Genomic DNA, 22,653 nt, shown 5'->3' with positions numbered 1-22,653 from the left:
CAAACTTCTTCTGGCTTTTGATTAGGCTACTGAGAAGCTGCCTGTCTCTGTTGCTGTTATTGCCCTTGTATTTTGATAACTTCCTGTCATTTATTGATAGATTTGAACCTGTAACAAAAGAAAGGCCTTTATTTTCCCAGCTGGAAAGAGATTATCCACCTGGGAAAGAGGAGTGGGAGAAGGCTTTCCTGCAGTGGGGCAGTATTGTGTGCCTTTGTTTTAAAGCAGCAGGAGACAGTCAATAAAAGGCAAGCTGGAACATTGCATAAACCCTCACTATTGTTGTAAGTCTTTATTTATACAGATAGCAGTACAACTACAACTCGTCAGTAAGACTACAATGAGGATCTTTCGTCATAGGGGTAACACTGGGATTTAGGCTACCATATTCAAAAGAGAAGAGGAAGTAGGCAGGCTAGTGGAAACATTGCAGAGCCTTCTCTCCCAAAACTATTTCTCTTAGATAATTCGATTCACCATTATTACTGTAAAATTCAGTAGTATAACAGTCTTTCATTTCTTATCACTATTAGGAACGATGCCATCCCTACAAGGATGGACAACCACAAGAAGAACACACAGCACTCAGCTAGGAAAACATGGTCTGCCTGCTGTGGAAAGGGAACTCTGTATTGGCATCACAATCACCAGTGACACTTTCCTCTTAAAAAGACAGTCCTCATTTTATCAGTCAATAAAGTTTTATAAACTTGGTAATTTCACAGCCTACCTGCTCTACACCTAGAAAGTATTGAAAGCCAAGCAGGCTTTGCTGTATGGTGGCTGAAATTCCCTATCCCTGAAATTCCCCCCTCCCTCCCCACCATCTGACAGGAAAATTCTTGGTCCTGATGTAGTAGCAGACAGCTAAGCCACCGCCTATCTGCAGAGCATCACTGGTGGCAGTGCCTGCTTTGAAGGAGTTAGCATTGACATCTTGCTCTCTCATTTTTTCCATGAGCAAGACACTCCAAAGCCAACTTACTCCTAGAGTTCATTCCTGCTGATAATGCTTCTGTCCCTTTGTAAAGCTTTCCAATTAGAAACAATTGAATGGGGACATTTCTGCATGTCACTCACACCTTTTCATTTGGGATACTCTGTCTTCCCCAGGTTATAGAAGTTATGCCTGTTGCTGCTGTTCTTAAATGCCTGGAGGAGCTGGATGCCATATCTGATGGTATGCTCTTGCAATGGCACTGAGCAGACTGAACTAAGCTTCCAATAATAAGCACTGACACTAACATAAATATTTGTGGTTATGCTTTCCATTTTTTCCTTATAGGAAACAAGTTAAAATTTTGAAATACTTCAGTGATGTGATCAGTGGACAGTAGTGGGAAAGAATTTCTCCAAAACTTGAACTGTGATCAAAATAAGGAAGGAAGATCTGAAAGACCAGAAAATACTTTTGTTAATCAGGATATGGCACTTTCCAACATCTGGATGTCAAAACAAGTGTTTTGAATTCAATACTATTAACATGTGTCACTTAAATGAATTTTTTCCTTCGGAGACGATTGGGTGGTTACAATTTCTGGCACTGGTTTTGCAGTCTGTTGCTTACATTACCCGACCCGTGGTCTTTTTGTCTTACGATGTCTGTGGGAAAACAAAACAGAACAAAACAAAAAGCCAGCTCCCCCCTTCTCCCCCCTTCCCCCAGCCCTGGAAATAGCTCTGGACCCAGAAAAAAGCTCTAGGACTGAGTCTCATCCTCTCAGTGAACCATTTTGACCGGAGAGTAACCTCATGGGATTTTTGCTGCTTTTGACTATGACATCATGTAACCCCAAACTAAAAAGTATCTGATTCTTCGGGATATCAAAGAGACATGATTAAACAGAATATAACAGCCCGGGAATGTAGGGAAAAAAAAGAGTTTGAATAAAAGGTCAGAGAAAGATCAGGCATCAGCTCTCTCTCTCTGCAAAATGATAAAACTAACAGGGAGTAGTGACTCAGCTTCCCCTGATCAAAAAGCTCCTTTCTTCGCAGTGTAAACAACTGTAGTCGGTGTTCTTGAAATCCCAGACTGAAACATCAACCAGCACTGGAAAATAAGATTCCCCAGAATGCCTTCCTTATGCTAGGCATAGCCTGTCACTCGTATTTTCAGGGGATTTTATTCCCTGTGACAGGAGTTCACTGTCCAAAAGAGGACGTTGCATGAGTAAAAGGGAAAGAAGTTTTGTGTGTGGACTGTGACCTCAAGAGTGTGAAACAAATATTTTGTTTCAAATCATCTCAACCCATTTCAGCAGCAAATTGAGTGACCAGCGTTATAAACCAGGGGAAAAAAAATGTAGGGAAGTGTGGCTTTGGAGGAATGTATAAAAAATGAACCTAACAAAGACTAACTCTTCCAGACTAAAGCTTGTTGTCTAATTTTTTTTGCTGAATAACATGTTTTGAAGAATAAGAGACTCTTGCTCTTGCCAGGTCCCTGCAGCTAGATTTTATAGCTACAATGAACAAGTATGCATCTGTGTAAATGCTCTTTAATTTTCTTTTTACATCATATTTACACTGCTCAGACAGTAAAACTGATGAATGTTTTAATTAGCACTCCCATGGCTATGAACTCGTTTGAAATTTGCAGGCGATGTGAAAAGGCTGGCACACAAATAAAGGCTGTTAGTCGCTAGATGCTCACAAAGTGGGCAGGATGTTTAAAGTGCACCGATTGTATTTGTTTTGGGCTCAGGACTGACTGTACAGCGGATAGTGTGTGCTGGGTGCCAGATTCCTCAGCCCTTACACACAGCACACGCAGACCTGACCCACAGCGTGGGCAGTGTACTTTGGATTTGCACTGGCTCCGACATAGCGGCTCTAAGGAGAGAGCAGTGCTCAGCGGGAGCTCAGGGTTGCAAAGTCAGGCACGGTGAGAGCCACAGCTTATTCCTGCTCAAGGGTTGTTTCAGCAGTGTTTGTCACCTGCCAAGGCAGACGTGGGGAAAGTTTTGTTCCCAGAAGTTTCAGAAATTCCCCAGCGAAGCTATTAAGAAGAAATCATCATTCGCGTGAAATGAAAGCTTGCTGTGGAATACTTGGGGTTGTTTTGTAATGTAATTTTAATGCCATTTTCATAGGCTTATAGAATAAATGAGGCTGGAAAACACCTCAGGAGGCCATATAGCCCAACCTCATTAAGGTATTTTGCATGTAAATGTGGAGCTGGCAAAACCTGCCAGCTGCAGATTATCCCTGGTCTTTATTCATAGAACACGTACAACTGCACAGATTGTCTGACACTGGCCTGTCAATTCATTTCAGCCACAACACAACCCCTGGGGAGGAGAGCAGCTCCTCTGTGCTGTTTGGCCTCTGTGTTGACTCTCTCAATACAGTTGCTAATTATCAGAGAACCATCCCACTGAAAAAAGTCTGCAAGAGATGATATAACACAACCACTGTCCTGAGGCAGGATCAAGAATCTTAATGATATGCGAGCTTGCAGTGTTTACAATGTAGACATTTTCCCCCAAAGACCTAAACTGAAACCATGAATGGAGCTGTAGCTTTTGATGATGTTCCTGGAATTTGCATAGCTAAGATTCTAATCTGACAACTAATGGCTGGCCTTAGCCTGGATTTAGCATCCCCTAAAGACCAAGGGAGTGGCCCTTCACTTGGTGTTGGAGAGAAAATGGAAAATACTGGGACACAGCAAGTAAATATGCTGAGGGACTTGAGAAGGCTATTAAAAAGGATGGGAATTTATTAAAATTGAGGAGAGAGCTAGAAAAAGTGTGGCATGAAATAAATAAAGAGGGAAAATGGAGGTGAAAGAAACGAAGACAGGAGGTGAGAGAGAAAAGATTTCCCCAATGTTTCTTCAGGCAAAGAAACAGATAATTAGGAGGACACAGAGGAGATCGTGCTGCAGAGGGTATTCATCGCTTCTGCGTGAGTGAGCTGTGTTGTGAAGATTAGATTTTGTCTGAAGAGCTACAGGCCAAAGAGCAAAGCAAAAAAAAAAAAAAAAAAATAACAAAACACCACCCAGAAATCTTCTGAAACAAATTCCAGTTTCATTAATGTTATATTTAAGGTAGTTTGAATCTTCTAATGTTAATGTAATTTCATTGTCCTAGCCGAACTGTGGTTTGAGGTCAGCTTTTGATTCTTGCCATCTTGTGGTGTGGTGCTGCACTGCGACCGTCCTTCAGCTCCTCTGCAGATACAGCAGCTGTAAACACCGTACTCATAAAGGTCTCACAAAAGGATCCCAAAGGAAACAAACCAGAACCCGTTTCTTTGATGATTCCCTTCTACAATTTGCAGTTTTTCCAGGGTTTAGGCCTTCATTTAAAATCTGTTTCTCTTTTCGCTTCCCCAGTTCTTAGTTGGAGCCCATGCCATTCACAGTCTGGACCCTGTGTCAGACACAGAGAACCTCTCTCCAAATCTCTTTCTAGCCTGATGTCTTGAGTCATTTCCTGCTTGCATAGACACACTCTTCTTCTTGAAGCTGTACTCGGATTTGAAAGAATTCCAGTTCATCGTAGTCTTCCATCTACTTCGACACTCCTTTGGAGTGCTAAGCCCATTGTTTTAGTAGTCCTTTATAGGCAGCTCCACAGTTCAAGTTCCTGTCCTCCTCCCTCTGTTATCTTTCCCTTCCTATCCTTCCAGGACTATACATTTTTAAGCATGGGATACTCTTAGGCAGAGACAGTGGACTGCCACATCCCTCAGACTTTAATGGGAACCCCTATATCATTGCAGCACTTTTTATTGCAGCCAAGTCCCAGAGAGCTACCGCAGGTGTTTCCTATTTTTCCTGTTCTAAACATTGGGCATGTGTGTTATTAGTGACATGCTATTGTGCTTCAAGGTGCTGGAAAATGATTCATGTGTAGAGGTGTCTGCTGCCAGCTTCTGGTCCAAGTTTAACAGTAAACTGGTTAGGAAAACTCATGTCTTTTGCAGTAGTTCTGTCTCAGTAATCCTCCTTACTGAGAGGCCTCCAAGGAAGACATCTGAGGCTTTGCTGACTTTCAATTCATCTCAGGCTTTCCCGATCATAGTAAGAACTGAGCTCTGTTGACACTAGGGTCCTCTCTCTTCCAGTTTGCCAGAATGATGACTTCATTCTGAGCTTGAAGAGCTTGGAGGTCAGTCAAAAAGATGTCTTGCTAACTGGTTTACCTAAGCCTGGCCTCTCTACCTGATAAGCCTGTGGTCTAGTGAGGAAGAACCTGAGTGTAACAAGTCTGCAGAGAGGCAGTAGTCCTGTTTAATAGCATTTCAATAATGAATTTAGCCTTTCTTCTCCCAGTTGTAAGAAAAATCCTCAGATGTCTTCATTTTTAGAACTCATTGGAAAACGTTCAACAGAGGAAAAAATGAAATAGGTGTGTTAAACTAAGAAAAAGGAGATAGTATTTTTCAATTCAGAGCTCATGTCAAGGTTTTTTTTTTTGACTGATTGTTGCTTCTTAAAAGAAAATAAATATACAAAAGCCCAACTGATAGCCAGGTGAAACCACGAATAAAGAACAGGTTTCTTTGCTCTAGGATTTTCATCAAAACCCATAAGCTATGTCTGGATACCTGCATTTTGTGCATCTGTGTGTCTCCTTAGGACAACTTAAGAAAGCTTGGACTGTTTGTAGTTGGATATGGAATATATTGCACTTTGCACTGTCTGAAGTGTGAAAAAAAGCTTTAGAGCTACGAGATCACCCAAGGAGAATTTGAACAGGTTTCAGCAAATTCTTGTCTTGAGGAAATATCTTTTTTAGCTTTGGAGAGTTTTTCATCGTTTTCAGGAAGAAGTTCATTGGTGAATAGCAATAGCATTTCTACTTAAAATATGCCTTGCAAAAGTGAAGCGGTTAAATGCCAGCTCTCTCCTGCCACTGGCTAGTGCATCATGAGCCCTGTGCTGACTGATCAGAGCCATGCAGAGAGCAGGAGGTGCACAGACTGCAAGAGTAATGAAGAGCTAAGGCTTTGTGTCTGACAAAGGGAAAGCCTGGTTCCAGGAGGATTGTGGATTGTCTTCTCATCAGGTCGAGAGCTGTCCTTGAGAGCCACAAGGACTAAGAGTGCATCGTGTTTGCAGGCAGCCTTTGTATGCATATAGGATGTTCAGAACTGCTTATCCCCTTCCCACTTCCATCTAGAAATGCAAACATCTAACATATAGCACTCTGTAAAGTTATTGCATAAATTGGTTGATGTAACAAACTGCAGAAGTGCATGAAGTAGCTGCAGTAGTGTGTAGGGGAAGGAATTTTTGCGGTCTAGCGCTCTCCCATATTTGTTTCTTTTTCCGCGGTATCTGTAAATGTTTTCTCCTAGAGAAGACTACTCAAGCTAGAGAAAGGCAAGGGTAGTGTATGGGAAATGGTGACATAAAATTCCTCCTCACTCAAGTTTACCACAGTCTCCCTACAAGACACAGCTGCTTGATAATGCATGCTAGGAGTCTGAATTGTGACACACACCGAAAGACAGAAAGAAAAGAGTGGCTACATACCAAAGTGTGAAAGAGTCAGAGATGGAAAAAAGGCTAACAAAAAGGAAAATAGACACCATGTTAAAAACTGGTTTCCTTTCAGAGTTTTGACTAATATCTGGGGGCCAACAATGAGTATACCACATCAGACACCCTTTTCACCTTGCCCAAAGTGATGAGCTCATTTCTGCAGATTGCCTAACACTTTGTTTTCAAGCCAAAAGTATCAGATTTACACTCAAGTAACAAATTGTTACAATGTGGGAAGAGGTTATAGACAAAGTAAAAATCTGTGGGATTCTTTAACCATCTATAATTGTGTCTGTTAGACTGTATAACAGGAAAGAGTCCATGCCGAGGGCCATAGCTCCTAACAAGGGGAAGATGCAGTGGTGCAGTGCCATTCATCCCCTGATACTTCAAGATATTTCCTTAATGAAGAATAACTATATATGGATTCAAAGACGCCCTTGGTGATTTCATATGCTTCGTGGAGTTCATCATTTTAATCAGAAGTAAGCATAGCTTTGAAAATTGTGGGAATATGCGTGCTGAATACCTTCTTCCAAGATGAGTATTTGCCTCTTCTGTTCCTTGTTTCAATGAAGAACTGAAAACAAGCTTCAGTGGCCCAGCAGCTGCCTTCTTTGCATGAATCTGTGGATGAACTTCCTTGCTCATCCTACTCATTAAACCTCACCTACTCTCTTCATTCTCCAGTTCTCAGCTAAACCTTGTTAAATTAAAAGAGCACTGGGGTTTAAAGAAAAACAATTAAGTTGCTTCAAGATAGACCAGCTTTTAGTAGATCCTATTTGGAATTCAGCATTTGCTGACTCCATATATCTTCAGTTACTACCTAAGACCATTAATCCCTATTGAGTCTCCAAGGAACACTTTGAATATTTTAAGAGTATATTTTAGGTATGAACTGTAGCATGATAAGCTCTCTCCCTGTCTTCTACCTTGGCAAGCATGGTAAGTATTTTGGAGGAAATTGAACTAATTGAGCTAGCATCTGTTTCTGCAAATGCTTTTTGCTATACAGTTGGGTGTTTTTAGGGACACTGCTTCCCTGTTTACTGAAACTCCTCCCTTCCCCTGTTTTATTTTAATTGCTGATTGGAGATGATTGCTGCAAACACATGAAAACCAGACTCACTTTCTTCATTTCATAAGCTGAAAAATGCATCTCTAGTCCTGGCTCAGAAAAACTTAAAAGATAATTCTTTTGTTTTGAGTGTTTAGACATTGGAAGAATTTCAAATCAATGCTCCTTCCTCTCCCTCTCCCCTCCCACCCCCCTTGCTCACTTTCTCTCTTGATATCTTATTGAACAGGAAAAGGGAGGGGGAAAAAATGCAGGGCTTGAAGGAAAGCCTCAAAGTCATGAGGTACAAATCCTCTTTCCATATTCTTTTCTTGTTTCCATTTCCCCAGGGTCCTTGAAGGCAAAGATAAAAGTATCTCAGATGGCCAACAAAGTGTCTCTGCTTGATTTTACTGAAAGGGAGAACATGAGACAAAACAGCCACCAGTGTGGTTGTCATTTAAATTAGCTATAGAAAAGTGTGGTGACAGTCTCAGCTAATTAATAAATCATTATTACAATTTCATATATTAATATTCTGACTACAACAAAAAGCCTACATGTCTTTGAGTATACTGCACCAGCCAAATACAACTTTGTTATAAGTCATTCAACAGATGATTTCCTTCTGTTAACAATATTCTCCAGAAGACAATTTAAAGCCTCAGAGGAAAAACTATATATTTCTACAGTCCTGCCATAACGAACAGAATTTGGGACGATTTCCTGAATTTGGCTTCTTTGCTGCAGGTTCAGAAGGCTTTTTTCATTTCTCAACTGAATTGACTCAGTCCTGAGCAGTTTAAGAGAGCAGTGTCTGTTGTTATTTATGTTTTATGTTCAGTATACTTGCTTTAAGGAATTAGTGAGAGAAGCATGATACTCCTCATATTCACCTGGTGGATATCATCCTGCTTTTACTGACCTCCCTCTTACAGAGCCTCTACCCTCTCCTGTCCCATGTGCTTCCTTCCCACTCTCCAGTAAAATTCCTCTGAATGTTTGTCTGGCTTCAGAAAGCTGCTTGAGATGAGAAAGGCTTTGGATTGAGCTGAGCATCTCTGTGATAGGAATTCATAGGTACTGATGATGTATTTTGATGATGTGTGAATCACACACATAAAAAAAAAAGAAATGTGATTTGGGTCAATGGGAATTATATTGACTTGCAATGAAGTGTTCCAATGAATTTTCAGATTCTGAAGATGTAAATAAATTAATAAATTAATAAGGGTGTGGGGGAATCAAAAAATTCTAGAACTAAATATTTTGTATTCTTCAAAATCCCCCTCCCAGTTTATTTTGTTAAAATTGTTTGTCAACAGGAACATGAATTTGAAGGTGATTTTGAATCCCCTGAAACTCGCTATTTCTTACCTTTCTGATTTGCATATTGCTGTCTTTAGATGAACTGCTGAAAGCTGGAACATGATTTCAAGGTCCTAAGTGAGCAAAATGTTAGGCATAATCTTAAAATGCTCCTTTTAATTGGAATTGCAAAATGTTCCATAGTGCCAGATATCAAATAATAAAAGTTAATATACTTACCTGCTTGTGAATGTGAATTAACCTGTACCATGCTGCAAGCTGCTATGGCTAGACTACTTCTGGTACCTGAGATAATTCAAGTAAAGCTACCATAAGTATCTCCGTAGTCCATAAAGCAAAAATATTTGGGTAGCAGATTGGGACCTAATCCTCTTCTCTTACTCCTATAACAATCTGGAAATTCTTCTGTTGAAATTAGTACAGTGTGCAGTATCTTCTCTGAGGAACAAAAAACTTGCCCATAGGTTTCTGAAGTCTGGTTAAAGTTTCAAAGTGAAGGGCACTATATGTCTCTAATATTATTTGGTGAAATGAAAATATATCACTGCTGTGGCACTCAACACTACGGTCACACTTCCCTATAATAATATGCCAGGAGGCAGTGGAGACAGGCAGCCCTTTCACGACACATTTCATCCCTAATCCTGACACTCCCTGCCTTCCTTCCTCATTGCCTCAGCTGTTTGAGTGAGTTGCAGCCTCAACAAAGAACGTGTTTGCATTATTCTTAGCTGGCTGTTCTCAAACAGTTTTATAGTATCAGGCTAATAAATTTACCACCAAGAAGAGACTTTTCCAAACAAAGAATTCTCAGGATGACATAAAAGTATTGAGATGTTGTTGCTCTGCCGCTCTTCATCATCTTTGAAAGATCACGGGGAACAAGAGAGGTGTACAATGACTGGAGGAAGGCCAATATTACTCCCATTTTCAAAAGTGCCAGAAGGAGGACCTCGGAAATTATTGGTCAGTCAGCCTTACCTCCATCCCCGGGAAGGTGGTGGAACAGGTTATTCTGGAGGTCATCACCAAGCATATAGAAGAGAAGATCACCAGGAGCAGTCAGCATGGATTCACCAAGGTGCTTCATCAATCTGATAGCCTTCTATAGTGACATGGCAGGATGGGTTGATGAGAGGACAGCAGTGGATGTTATCTGCCTCAAATTCATCAAGGCTTTTGACACTGTCTTCCATAACATCCTCAGAGGTTAAGCTTAGGAAATGTGGGTTAGAGGAATGGACAGGGAGGTGGATTGAGAACTGGCTGAATATCAGAGCACAGAGTGATCAGTGGAGTAGAATCCAGTTAGAGACCTTTGGTCAGTGGCATTCCCAAGGGATCAACACTGGGCGCAGTCTTATTCAACTTGTTTATCAATGACCTGGATGAAGGCATAGAATGTACCCTCAGCAAGTTTGCTGATGATACGAAGCTGTGGCTGTGGCTGATACACCTAAAGCTGTGCTGCCATTCAGCAGGACCTTGATGGGCTGGAGAATCAGGCAGAGAGAAAGCTAATGAAGTTCAACAATAAGGGACTGCACCTGGAGAAGTTGGGGGCTGACATATTAAAGAGCAGTTCAGCTGAGAAGTACTTGGGAGTAAATGTAGATGATAAGTTGACTATGAGCTGGCAGTGTACTCTTGCAGCCAGGAGGGACAAGAGTATCCTGAGGGTGCATCATGAAGAGTGTGGCCAACAGGCTGAGGTAGGTGATCTTCCCCCTTCCTTCAACCCTGGTGAAACCACATCTGGACCACTGTGCCCAGTTCTGGGCTCCTCAGTTCAAGAAAGGCAAGGAGCTACTGGAGATGGTCCAGCAGAGGTCACAAAGATGCGCAGGGGTCTGGAGCATCTCTCTTATGAGGAGACACTGTGGGAGCTGGGCATGTTTAGTCTAGAGAAGAGCAGACTGGTCTCATAAATGCAGATCAGTATCTCATCCTGTGGGTGCCAAGAGGATGGTGCCAGACTTTTTACAGTTGTGAACAGTGACAGGATGAGGAGCAATGGAGGGTTGTGGAGTCTCTCTCTCTGCAAAAGAACTCCAGGGATACTCACACTTTCCTCCCTTGTGTGGAAAAAAAGACTTTTCAACTGCAAGATATTCACCTGTATGATGATGACTTCATACAAGAATAACTTAAACTGTAGCACCTTCCTCATTCCTAGGTGGTATGTGTGCAAAAGGGTTGTATGCCAATGATTTCTTTACTGAGAAAGTAAACTTCAGATCATCTGTCTCCAAGAGAGAATACTGCAGATTGACAATATTAAATTTCTTTAAAAGGTGAAACAAAATACATGGGCTTATAAAAGGATTAGAAAATTGTATCCCAGGTGGAAAATTTTATGGGTACAGAAAAAATTGTGTGAGTGAAATACCAGTATCATAAAACAAATAACAGGGAATACGGTAATTTATGTGATAGAGAAAATTGTCACTTTCAGAATTGTCAGAAAGTCAACAGCATTTCACCCGTTTGACTTCAGGAGTGAACTTAGACCTCAGAGGCTTGAAAATATATGAAGAGAAGTGAAATAAAATAACAACTCATGAATCCAATAGGGATTTACAAAGAAGAAAGCAATCTGTGAAAAAGTGTGTTATAGAAGTTGGGAATGCATGTAATCAGAATTTAACTTATTCCTGAAAAGTGATTTAGAATATGCCAACTAAATTAAATTCCTTTCTGCAAGACGAGCAATTAATGGAGATCCTAATTTAGAAAGCATCACAATTCAGAAATGGCCTTTAAGCCTTTTTAACCTCAAGCATATGTTGAAAACTCACTGCATTCAGCCAGAGATGAAAACAACAGAAGGTCGAGCATGTCTACTTGGTAATGTGCATTACTAATGCTTTACTTTTCTGGAGTTCCTAGCATCTCATAAGAAAAAGGTGTTTCACAGATATTGGTGTCAAACATTGATAACCAGCCAGAAGGGCTGGTTAGTCATCTACTAACTGATCGGTCTTCTGACTGATAGTACAGTTTCTATCTGACAGGCAGCAGAGTTACAAAAGGAGAAGAAGGATTGCAAACTTCCTCCCTGCTACAGTGGTCGTAGAACAAAGCAGCCTTCTCACATCGAATGACCTTCCAATGGCCAGTAATTGTTACCCACCCTTAGACCATAAGAACAAACCTACCACTGCTAATTTCTATTTTAAGTGCAGTGGAATGCTGCGGTCACGCTGATACTGCTCTGTAAATGCTGTTGGCAAGTGATAGTATAACATTTAATGGCAATTACTGCATGTATAGAAATGATACTTGCCACTGGGAAGCAGTTGTTGTAGGAATGCTGTTCCTGCTCTCGCAGTTGCACTAAAGCTTATTAGAAACTGCATTTTCCATCTTCTATCCTGACATTTGTGTAATTTTAGCTTCTATATTTTGGCAAATATTGCCCTATATTTTTGGCTCACCCCTAAGTTATCTGAAGCAGAGCAGTGCGATTCCAGGCAAAAGAAGGCAGAATTGTCTCAGAATAACAAGCAGATTTTTTTTTAATGCAGTGCAAATGGTTCATACATTATTTTTGCATGAATCAGACATTTATTTTCTAAAGAGAGAGAGCGAGGGGTGGGAGGAGGAGGGCAAAATCTTTTACTCAAATCCTCTCATAGTTCGTTGCTGAATATCAGCTTCTAGTGACAAGCCAATGTATGCTAAGCGTCTTGGTTATTGTGCTTTTGGACATTAACTGGTTTGAGTCATGAGGGTGTGTTACCTCACCCCAATTACAGAGCTCTACTAGAAATGCTAAAAACAGGCTGCTTGAAGGAAGAAAGGGAACTTTTCTAGCATTCATAGGGCATTCACATGAGCTGCAAGGGCAGGATGAAATCATGCAATTGCCAAAACCCAAAAGCAAGTAGCAGAAAATGAACAACTAATAAAAGGAGTCCTAAAAGTGCTAAAAGATGAAGACTGCCTTTCTTTTGTCCTGTGACCTTTCTTTATGCTGTACTTTCAACTGTAGAGCTCTACAGACAAGATGGCACCAACTAAACCTAAAAAATTGCAAACTGCCAAGATAATTCAAAGAATAATGAGGTTACAACAACTGCAAAGGCACAAAGAAAACTGATGTCAGTTATCTCTTCACAGAGCTCAGCAGGAAGGAATCAAATGCTTAGCCTTTAAAATGAATGGGTCTAAAATCTGAGATCACAGGTCTTCTTATCAGGATGTGGTGATGTGCTGGATTATGCAGAAATCTCATGGATGAGGCTTTGCTTATGTTTAATTTTGTAGAATTAGTTCTTTTGTTCTGCAGCACATTGTATACCTTTTAGACTGAAGGGAGAAAACTTGTCATTTGCAGAGAACTATTTGAATGAAACTAAAGTAAAAGGAATGTCAGTAATAAGTTCAGCTTTCTAATAGGACAACTCTTGGGACTTAGCTGTGACTTGGACTGAAAGGCTGTAGGAATAAGAAGAATTGGGAAATCTCCTTATTATACTGTGTGTGTTAAACAGGCCTTGGACCCTAATTGCTGGGAGCTGACTTCTCCTCACAGCAGATGCACAAGAAGGTCAGGGAATGGGTGTAGGCTTGGCTCCTTCCCATCCTTTGGCCACTGTGGCTGATCCTAGAAAGGTCAAGAACTACCAGTATATGTTGATTTTAAAGGGACACCCTTACAGAGGAGGAAAAGAACAGCAGATGTCATTAGCACCTCAGAGAAATACGTCCTTTGCATACATCCCTAGGGACTCAGTATGAAATTGTGGCAGTCCTAGCTGTCACAGCATAGTCCCAGTGAATTCTTTCAATACATCAGATTGATCTCTGATGATTGATCTCCATCTCTCTGATGGAGACCAATCTCCACTGGTATTGCTTAGTTTCCTACTCTCAGTTTTATTTGGAGTTGTAACTGACTCTCTGCTGGAATCATGGCATTGCATAAAAACCTCTGTTTTCATTTCAAGGACTATACCCATTTGCACAACCCATAGGCTCTATGAAGCACTGTGCCATTGAATTAGGGTGTGTGAAGCATGAATGGGTGACTGTTAGAAACACCTTGCAATATAAACACTTCTGGAAAAAGCCTGTTTCTCTCATCTTCATTAGGAGCTCTTCTACACACACATGCCCAGCTTCTGGAGCAGGCAGGACCTGTCTTCTCATTTAGGCTTCAAATCCCATTTCACGCCATCATGGCAAACTCAGTACCTGCCAGGGACAGCATGCAAAGGGTGTCTGATGTCCAATGATGGCCCTGCAAGAACCACGGATAGAAAGCAGAGGCTGCTGCAGTATACATGTGCATGCCTGAGCAGTCTGCTTGGGTGAGCATTTAGTGTAACAATGGCCTTTGTCCCTTGTCAGCCTGCTTGTTGTCTTGAACCCTGATTTGTGCATGTTATATGCACAAAAACACATTGAGCTGAGTATTTTTGGGAGGTGTGGGGAAAGGAGTCATCTAAAAGAGTCATTTTATAATCTCAAAAAAAAAGGCATCAACCACTATGAACTCAAACATGTTATTAACATACAGACAAAAGCCCATGTAATTTCCACACTGATCTCATGACTTGTTGGGCTCAACTCATAATTTTCAGGTTTTTTAACAGTATATATTCTTTTTTTGACAGTATATATTCTTTTGCTATGCACCCAGACATTTTCTCCCCTGGGTTATTCCCTTGGCTGCTTGTACAAGAACAAATCCAATACACTGATTACAGTATCAAGCTTTCAAATACAGAGCAGAAAAGAAAGTAAGTATAAATTCCTCTTTTTACCCTTCATTACCAACTTGACCAACACTGCTCACAGCCTTTACATGGTTAGAAGAGGCCACAACAACAGCAAATTGGACTCATCTACCCATACTGTCTGTCAGCAGTTTCTGAACACCATACTTTTCCTGAACTATTTTACCTCTTACTGTATTACAGCTTCACCTCAGTGGCTTAGTATGTCCAGTATCCAAAAAACCCCACCCCAAACAACAATAAAACTTACACAACAAATACTATTTAAGGAGGTATAGCCTGAACCACACAATCCATAGATGGCCATATGTCTGGGGAGATGACAGTTTTAAGTGATGAGTCTTGTTGCACGTGCACCCCATTCCTTGGGAACCTATTGCTTTGATTTAAAAGGTACGGCGTAGTTGGCTTGTTCCTTCCAACATGTGCTAATATTCTGAGTTTTTTGCTGTAAGAGATTACTTAGCAAGTCATACTAATGTTTTGGAGGCAAATTGCTTTCCCATGTTTTATATTATAAACACTTGTTCTGGTCTGGTTCTATGAGGAACTGTGTACTTACAACTGCAAATTAAAACCATGATAATGGAAGGCACGCTACGTCTCACAGATGTGCAATGGTATTGCAGGATCAGTCCCCTGATGTAGACAGTGATACTCTGAATGTGGAACTAATACAATGGCTCATTAGAGGCACAGCACTGGATTATCAGAGCACATAGGAGTAGCAGTTCATTTTGTCAGAAACCAGAGTGAAAAGCTATAGGTTTGTTTGTTTATTTGGCTGTGTGCAGCCTAATTCCTGTCTTTCTTAGTAACAACAGGAAAAATGTTTAGGCCTCCACTTTTCTAGTGCTAATGCAATGTGTGTTTTAAACTCTGAGATTTACTGTATCCATAAGGTCATCTTGCTCATACACTACTTATTGTTAATGTCCCTGTATTGATGCGACATTGTATTTTACTATTCATTTGGTAACATTTAAGCAACGTTTTGAACTCCGTATCAGCACCATGTGTGGATGTGTATGTGCATGAGTATTTTCACTGGCCATGAGCAGTCAAGTGTGTTTATTTTGTGTGTTTGTTTTCATGGCAAACATGTTCCTTCCTATCTCACACCCGATAATGCATCTGCTAGGCTGTATTTGCAGCTACTAAAGTGTGTATCTGAAGACCGAGACCTTTGTGCCCCCTGAAAGCCTTTACAATGCTCCACTGTTCACCTAAGTAAAACATATTGCTACTGGTTATTTACTGTTCATTGCAAGTTTTAAAGGAGAGAGTTAAACTCGGACCCAAGGGAAGTAGGTACAGCTCCATAATACTCCATGTATTGGTAGCTATTGTCCCAGGCTCTGGATCCAGTGATTAAGAAGTAAGTACTCAAGAAGAAAAGCACTCTGCAATGATGTAGTTGAGTAATTTGTAAATAGCTGCCTGCTGGTTTGTTGCTCTGGGTAAACATGTGGAGAGTCCATACACCAAATGAAATTCTTTTAGGTTCATGGAACTTAACTAATGTCATAGCAATAGCATGTTCTGTTATTTTGTGCTGCTGTTTGGATTTTATAGTGTCTCCCAAAGGAAAGCTATTTTGCTGTCACCATCACTCCTTATATGTTGCAACTCTCATCACCATGAAACAATGAGACTTATTTGGTCTCTTACTTCCAGTGGAGAAACTCAAGAGCTACCTGGGGAAGCATCTAGCTGTGTTGAAAATAAACTGAAGTCATTATTTGAATGGCTTGTTGCTGGATCACTCTTTCTGCTCACAAATCAAAGGATGAGATGAAAACAATGTAGAACAGCTAGCAGGTTCAGTGACTTTGTATGGTGCAAACCTTTGCAAGGTAATAGATAGGCAGATAGTTCACTAAAAAGAGACTGAAGAATGATTTTTTTAATGATTGATAAATAAAGGATGCCAAAAATTCAAACAGATAGTAAATAAAATTGTTAGACATGGATGGTAATTTATCCACTATGTGCTAGAGCATCCATGTACTTTTTTACATGAAAGGAAGTTAGACCTGAATGTAGGTAAATGAATACGCATAGATATGCTGTGTGGTTGGTTATGTGGTGCCAAAATGTAGTCCTTTGGCAGATTCTTGCATTGATATTATGGGAGGCTATATAGATCATTCTTATCTTGTATTAATATGTCACAGCTTTATCTTCCAAGAAATTCAGACCATAATTGAATACTTCTCCCTGAAACTATTTGTCATTCTCTTCTGAAGCATCTAGCTCCTTAATGTGTTTTTCTAGCTAGGGGTCACAGCCCAGGTGAATAGAACTACTGAAACTTCATAAGAAAATCTAGCCTTAAGAAAATTCCACCTTAATTTTGCAAGTCCATTGAATGTTGGAGTTTTAACTAGGCTGAGAATTTTGGAAAGTTTTTGCTTAAAAAAAAAAAAGTTTCAAATGACTGGAAATGTTTTTCCTCTAGTTTTGGGAAGTGTTTCCAAAATAAAAAAAGATTCAGTGAATTTTGGGTTTTAGGTGAATTATTTTACACTGTTTTGCCAATTCCAGAAAGATCTTTGTTTATGGTAGTAATGCTGTGAGTATACATATATATATATATGTTAAATATACACAGACTCCCTGCTGTCATGATGTATCATGTGGTTTAATCCAAATCTAAAACTGACAAGCAGTAGTATGCACCTTCATATTACATTCCATTTAACAGGCACCAGTGAACTGGACACTGTTGTGTCTCTGTCTGCTGTGGCTTTAGCTCCCACAGACAGAAGTAAACAATACCCAAGGCAAACTCTGCAGAGACTGAGCTTCCATCCACTCTTCTTTAATCTCCAGCCAGTTGGACAGCTTGGGAGTACTTCTAGAATCCATACTGTATGTGAAAGGGAATCCTAAGCCCTCATTTTGTGTTAGCTTTTTGGGTTTGGGTGTATTTTTTTTCAGTCATCACAGCCTCGTCTTTGGAACATCGTCTCCCTTTACTTTTTGGTTTTGTGTATCTCTAGGTTTCATTAATCATTGGAACTTATATATTTCCACACTGGAAGAATATGTGGTGAGAATTCCACATTCAGTGCAAATGCATTACAACTGCTTTGTGAATTATGTAAGGCTGAGTTTCAGCCCCCTTTAATTATTACCGGACTACATAGCGGGTTGTCATCCCATCTTTATTTCCAGCTCACTTGCATCCCAGTGGTGGACAGCACGATCTGCTCACATGCACAAAGCTTGCCAGAGGCTAATTGTCTCCCAGAACAGGGACTCTTGTCCTGTGTGTTCAAGGTCTTGTAACGTCCTGTCTCCAAACAATAGCCAGAAATCAGCATCAATAGTCATTGCAGTCAAAGCCTTTCAGCTGTTCTATTAAGGTTTCATCCAAAAAAATCTGCATCTAACTCATGTTAGATATCTATAAAATATGGATTGCACACATGTGAGCAGGCTGGCTTCTTAGTCCATATTATAACTTCATATTTAGGCTTGCAAATCTGTGTGAGTGTAATCTTTGATTTGTGGGTGGTATTCTGTATCCAAACATGCAGTACAAATATTATTTATCCTTTCAGTCAAGTCATTTATGACTATCTGACTTTAAAGAAAAGCCAACAAGATTCCAGCTTGAAAACATAATAGTCATAACTGTCCCCCCTCCTTCCTTGCAAATTGCATTTCATGTTGCGAGGCTCTCTTTCAAAGATTGTTTTGCAAGTTCTAAACACCTAACAGTTAATTTGTAATATATTCAGAGTACAAAAAAATATACAGAAGGAAGTCAGCCTGGACTGTGCCAGGCAACTGAAGAATTGGAATTCTTGCTAAAGTTGTAGAGAAAAAATTTTGCAAATAACATTTCATAAATCATTGCTTTGATCTCTTAACCCTTTCTTCATCAGTTGTTTAAATTGGGTAAGCTAATGGCTCATATTGTTTTCTCTACATCTGAGAAATTTTTGTTATAAAGATGCCTGTCCAAACCCACTGAGTTGCTTTGAGCTGCAAAACAACATTTATGGTTCAGCGATAGAGGTGTCTAAGGAGTCAATGAAATTATATAATTTTGCTTGACCTCTTTTTCTAGACCTTTCCAAAGACCTATTGAACCTGAGCTCAGCACAGTAGTTACACACCCCCACTTGCTTTTGCAAACCATGTAATGGAGATGTACTCATATGCCTGTGGAGATTACATATACATACAGATATATAGACAATAGGTAGATAGAGATACAGACACGGGTACAGATATATAGTTGATAGAGGGAGAGTTAAAGGTTGAAATAGATGTAGATGTATGTGTATGTAAAGACACTGGTAGACTAGTGTGGCCAGAATCCAGAGATGGATTACCAGGTTCATTGCTCCTGGCTCTGTAGCAGGTACACAGACATGACTTGTGTCTGATTGATACTGGAGCTGTTATAGGAATGAGAATCAGACCTTAACTTTTATTAAAAACATTTACAAAACTCTACAAATAAAATCTAAAAGTCTGCAGTCAATTAATAAAGCTGTGGCTCTGCAGGAGTTACGGTTACTGCACTGTGCACAAGAGCCGTTTCACAGTAATGTTTGCAACAGAATTTGAATTCTTCTGCTCCAAAAATGAAGGGCTTTGACTAACTAGGAACCTTCAGGAACTGCTGAAAATATGGGACTCAGAACAAGCTATGGGCCTTTCCTGGCTGTGTCCTGCAGAGTGAAGATAATTCCCAGATATACCCCTTCTTGCAACCCTATAATTCACTCTTTGGAAATTTCTTTTTATGAACTTTTAAAAGTTTTCAAATTCAATTATTTTTTTAACACAAATTTCTCAACATAGACACATTGGATACATTTCTTCATTTAAAGGTTTCTGAAGGAGTTGTGTTAATGCAACCAGATAGAATTGAACGTTGGCCCTGCATTGGTTACCTCCAGGGAAATCCATCCTCTTCCACTCAGAAGGATTTTCAGTACAAATGGGTGTACTTTTGAAAGTTTCCAAGTCAGAATTTCCAGCAATACACAGAGTTTTGACCATTTGTGACAGATTAATATATTTCTTTTTAAGGAAAAAGAATGGAAGAAGGATTAAAACATTCTTGCACATGCACAGGACGAATCCTGTAGGCTACCAGGCACAAGTTTGCATATTCACCTCCTTGGTCAACAGTCAGTAAATCGGCATATAAGTACTGGATAGAAAAAGAACTCTTTATAGCTGCAAATTAAAGTCAACATTATAACTTAAAAATGAAATTGGCTATCTGATGCCAAATATGCTTGTTAATGGGTATCTAGTTGTACCTGATTTGTCTATGTATGATTTACTATCTAACACAATTATCTTTAGTTACCTAAGGCATCTTGGTTTATCTGATTATCTGGTAGCAGTAATCTCTTATCTCCTGAGGTTTTGGAACATGACACAAGCTGTTCTTGCATTGTATTAATGTGTAAAGTATACACACACCAATCAATCTTGCCTTGCAGTTGCAGCTATGAGGGGCAAAGCAGAGCCTCTGAGGGGAACTCATGGCACACAGGTGTTCTCCCCACACCATATTGCCTGCTGTGGCAATCAGTGTGTACTTCAAGAGGCTTTTTCCTCTTCTGCAGAGCTGTGCATGGACTAAATCCCTGTTATCTCAGTGACTAATTCCTACCTACACCAGCTAAACTTAGCAAGGACTTCTGCTGATGAACCCCGGTTCTGACTGGTGACAAGGGGAGAGCCGCCATGTCTGCTTGCTATGTATGTATTTTATTCAGGCTGGATAATCGTTTATTTTTGTTGTCTGTTTCAGGCTGTCCCAGCATGAACCAAGATGACTGTGCTAGCATACAGTCCCTGACTCAGAAGCACAGCAGTGTGAATAGACTTGGCAGATGAAAACTAAGGAAAGAGTGGAGTGAAGGGACTTGCTCAGCAGACAAGCCACAGCTCATTTCCAGGCTCCTCAACATGCATAGGGACCTGACCTTTGGATTGCTGTTCTTGTTGTGCAGTACTACCAAAAGCTTTCAGACAGCAAGAAACTTCACTATTCACTGTTGTAAGTCACTGAAGGAGATAGAGTGGCACCTTGATATAGCCTGCCTAAGAAGACAGTTATACTGAACAAGCGTGTCTGTATCTGTTTCCCTCAAATTTTGCTGTTTCTGTGTGTGAGGAGGGACAGGGATGGGCAACAGCAGGGATTGCTGTAAAAGGGAAGAGAAGGTCACTGCTTCTACCCCTCCCAGGTTGAACACCCATGGGACTGCTGCCTCCTTTGCCCCCTCATGTTTTCCTCTGTACCCACACTCTTTCAATTTCTCCTCCATCCAAACAGCATGCAGTCATCATGACAATATGACACCATTTCTCTTCTCTTTTCTCTCCCCCTTCCTTCTCTGCTGTGTGGGCTGGATAGGAACCCCAGGAAGAAGGTAATGTGTAGGAAGGGACAGTATGGCAGCCATGGTGGTATGCTACAATATAAGGAAGAGGCACATATATAACACATATAGCTAGTTCACATACAGGAACTGGGTGCTATCCTTTAAATGGTCTGTAAATCCTTTAGTTACCCTTGTGCCTGTCTATAAGTAAGAACTTTCCAGAACACTTCCAGGGAAACTGTTTAGTGAAGTACTGCATATTGCCTTCACTAAAGCTGAAGTTATTCAATCTTTTTACTGTGATGTTGTGTAGAGAATAAGTTACACAATGTGCTTATAGAAATTACCACTGCTGCCTTCCCGTACTTGTTAAAAACATGGACAAAGTCCTTTGGTCTGTAATCCCCTGTCACACCTGGAAGTGATCTCTCTTTCTGGTCCAACATTTGTAGCATGTGCAGCTAAACAGGTGCCATGCTTTCTTAAGATCCTATTTTAATAGAAGGCAGTCATAAAACAATATTAAACATGCCATTATTAAGTATGCTCCCTCTTTAGCCAATTGTGCTGTCATTGAACTGACACCTTAGCAAAAGGTCGAGAGTGTCATATACTCAGATGTATAGGGGCAGTCAGTACTGAAAAAAATGATGGCAGATGTATGTTTGCACAGCAGTATGATTCATGATTACTGAAATCGGTGTGATGGGAAAAATGTAGTGGTTTTTTAACCATTTTGGGATTATTTTCCATTGTAACACGGCCCCTTTTTCACACCTTTGACAGAGGGGACCTTCCCATTTCCTCTTTTTCTCTCGCTTTTCTTTCAGAGAAAGAGCATCATGTTTTATATGCCATCACTCCAGCTGGAAGATATTCATCAGACACACCGGGATTCCCTTTAGATATCACCTGACAGCTTGTACACTTCAAAAGTCAGTAACTTCATTGACTTTAGTCAATAAAAGTATTTAGGTATTTAGTCAGCTCACATTTTTACAGCCAAATGTCACAAGCTATTCACTCACAGGCACCTGTGCTTGTAACCCTTTGTGTGCCCTCATGCACGTGCTCTCATATGCATTGCTTCCATAAACTTATTTCTGCAGAAATGTGAAACCATGCACTTTTATATGGTTTCTATTAAAGTAATATACAAGATTTTTCTCGTAGGAAAATGACCTTCACATGGAATTACTTCTGAAAGGGTTTTATATTCAGAGTAAAACAAAACCCTAATAAATCAAACCCCAAAACACCCAAACATTTGTTTACATCTGTTTGAAGAACCTGTTCAGTGGGATTTCTGTGATAGCTGCTTGCAAAGGGTATTTCACAGATGTACATTTCCACAGCTAGGCTTCTACACAGCCAAATCCTCATGCAGGGTGCAATGAACAATGTCACAGCGCTGCGCTGCAACTCAGACCTTTTTTGACTTTGTCAGCACCCCTCTATCTTCTGCAAGCTGAAGTCCCTTCCTGGCCCATGACAGTGCTCTTTATTTGTGACAAACCCCACTATCACTGCAAGATAAGTGAAAGGAAGCATCTTATATCTTTTAGATATAAGGAAGCATCTTATATCTTTTAGATATAAGAAAGAAGTTCTTCCCTATGAGGGTCTTGAGGCACTGGTTGCCTAGAGAAG

The sequence above is a fragment of the Pezoporus wallicus genome, unplaced genomic scaffold (assembly GCF_028554395.1).
Source record: "Pezoporus wallicus isolate ANWC-B61680 ecotype Strahan unplaced genomic scaffold, APGP_CSIRO_Pwel_v1 scaffold_2617, whole genome shotgun sequence".
NCBI lineage: Eukaryota > Metazoa > Chordata > Aves > Psittaciformes > Psittacidae > Pezoporus > Pezoporus wallicus.
This window is presented reverse-complemented; position numbering follows the sequence as displayed.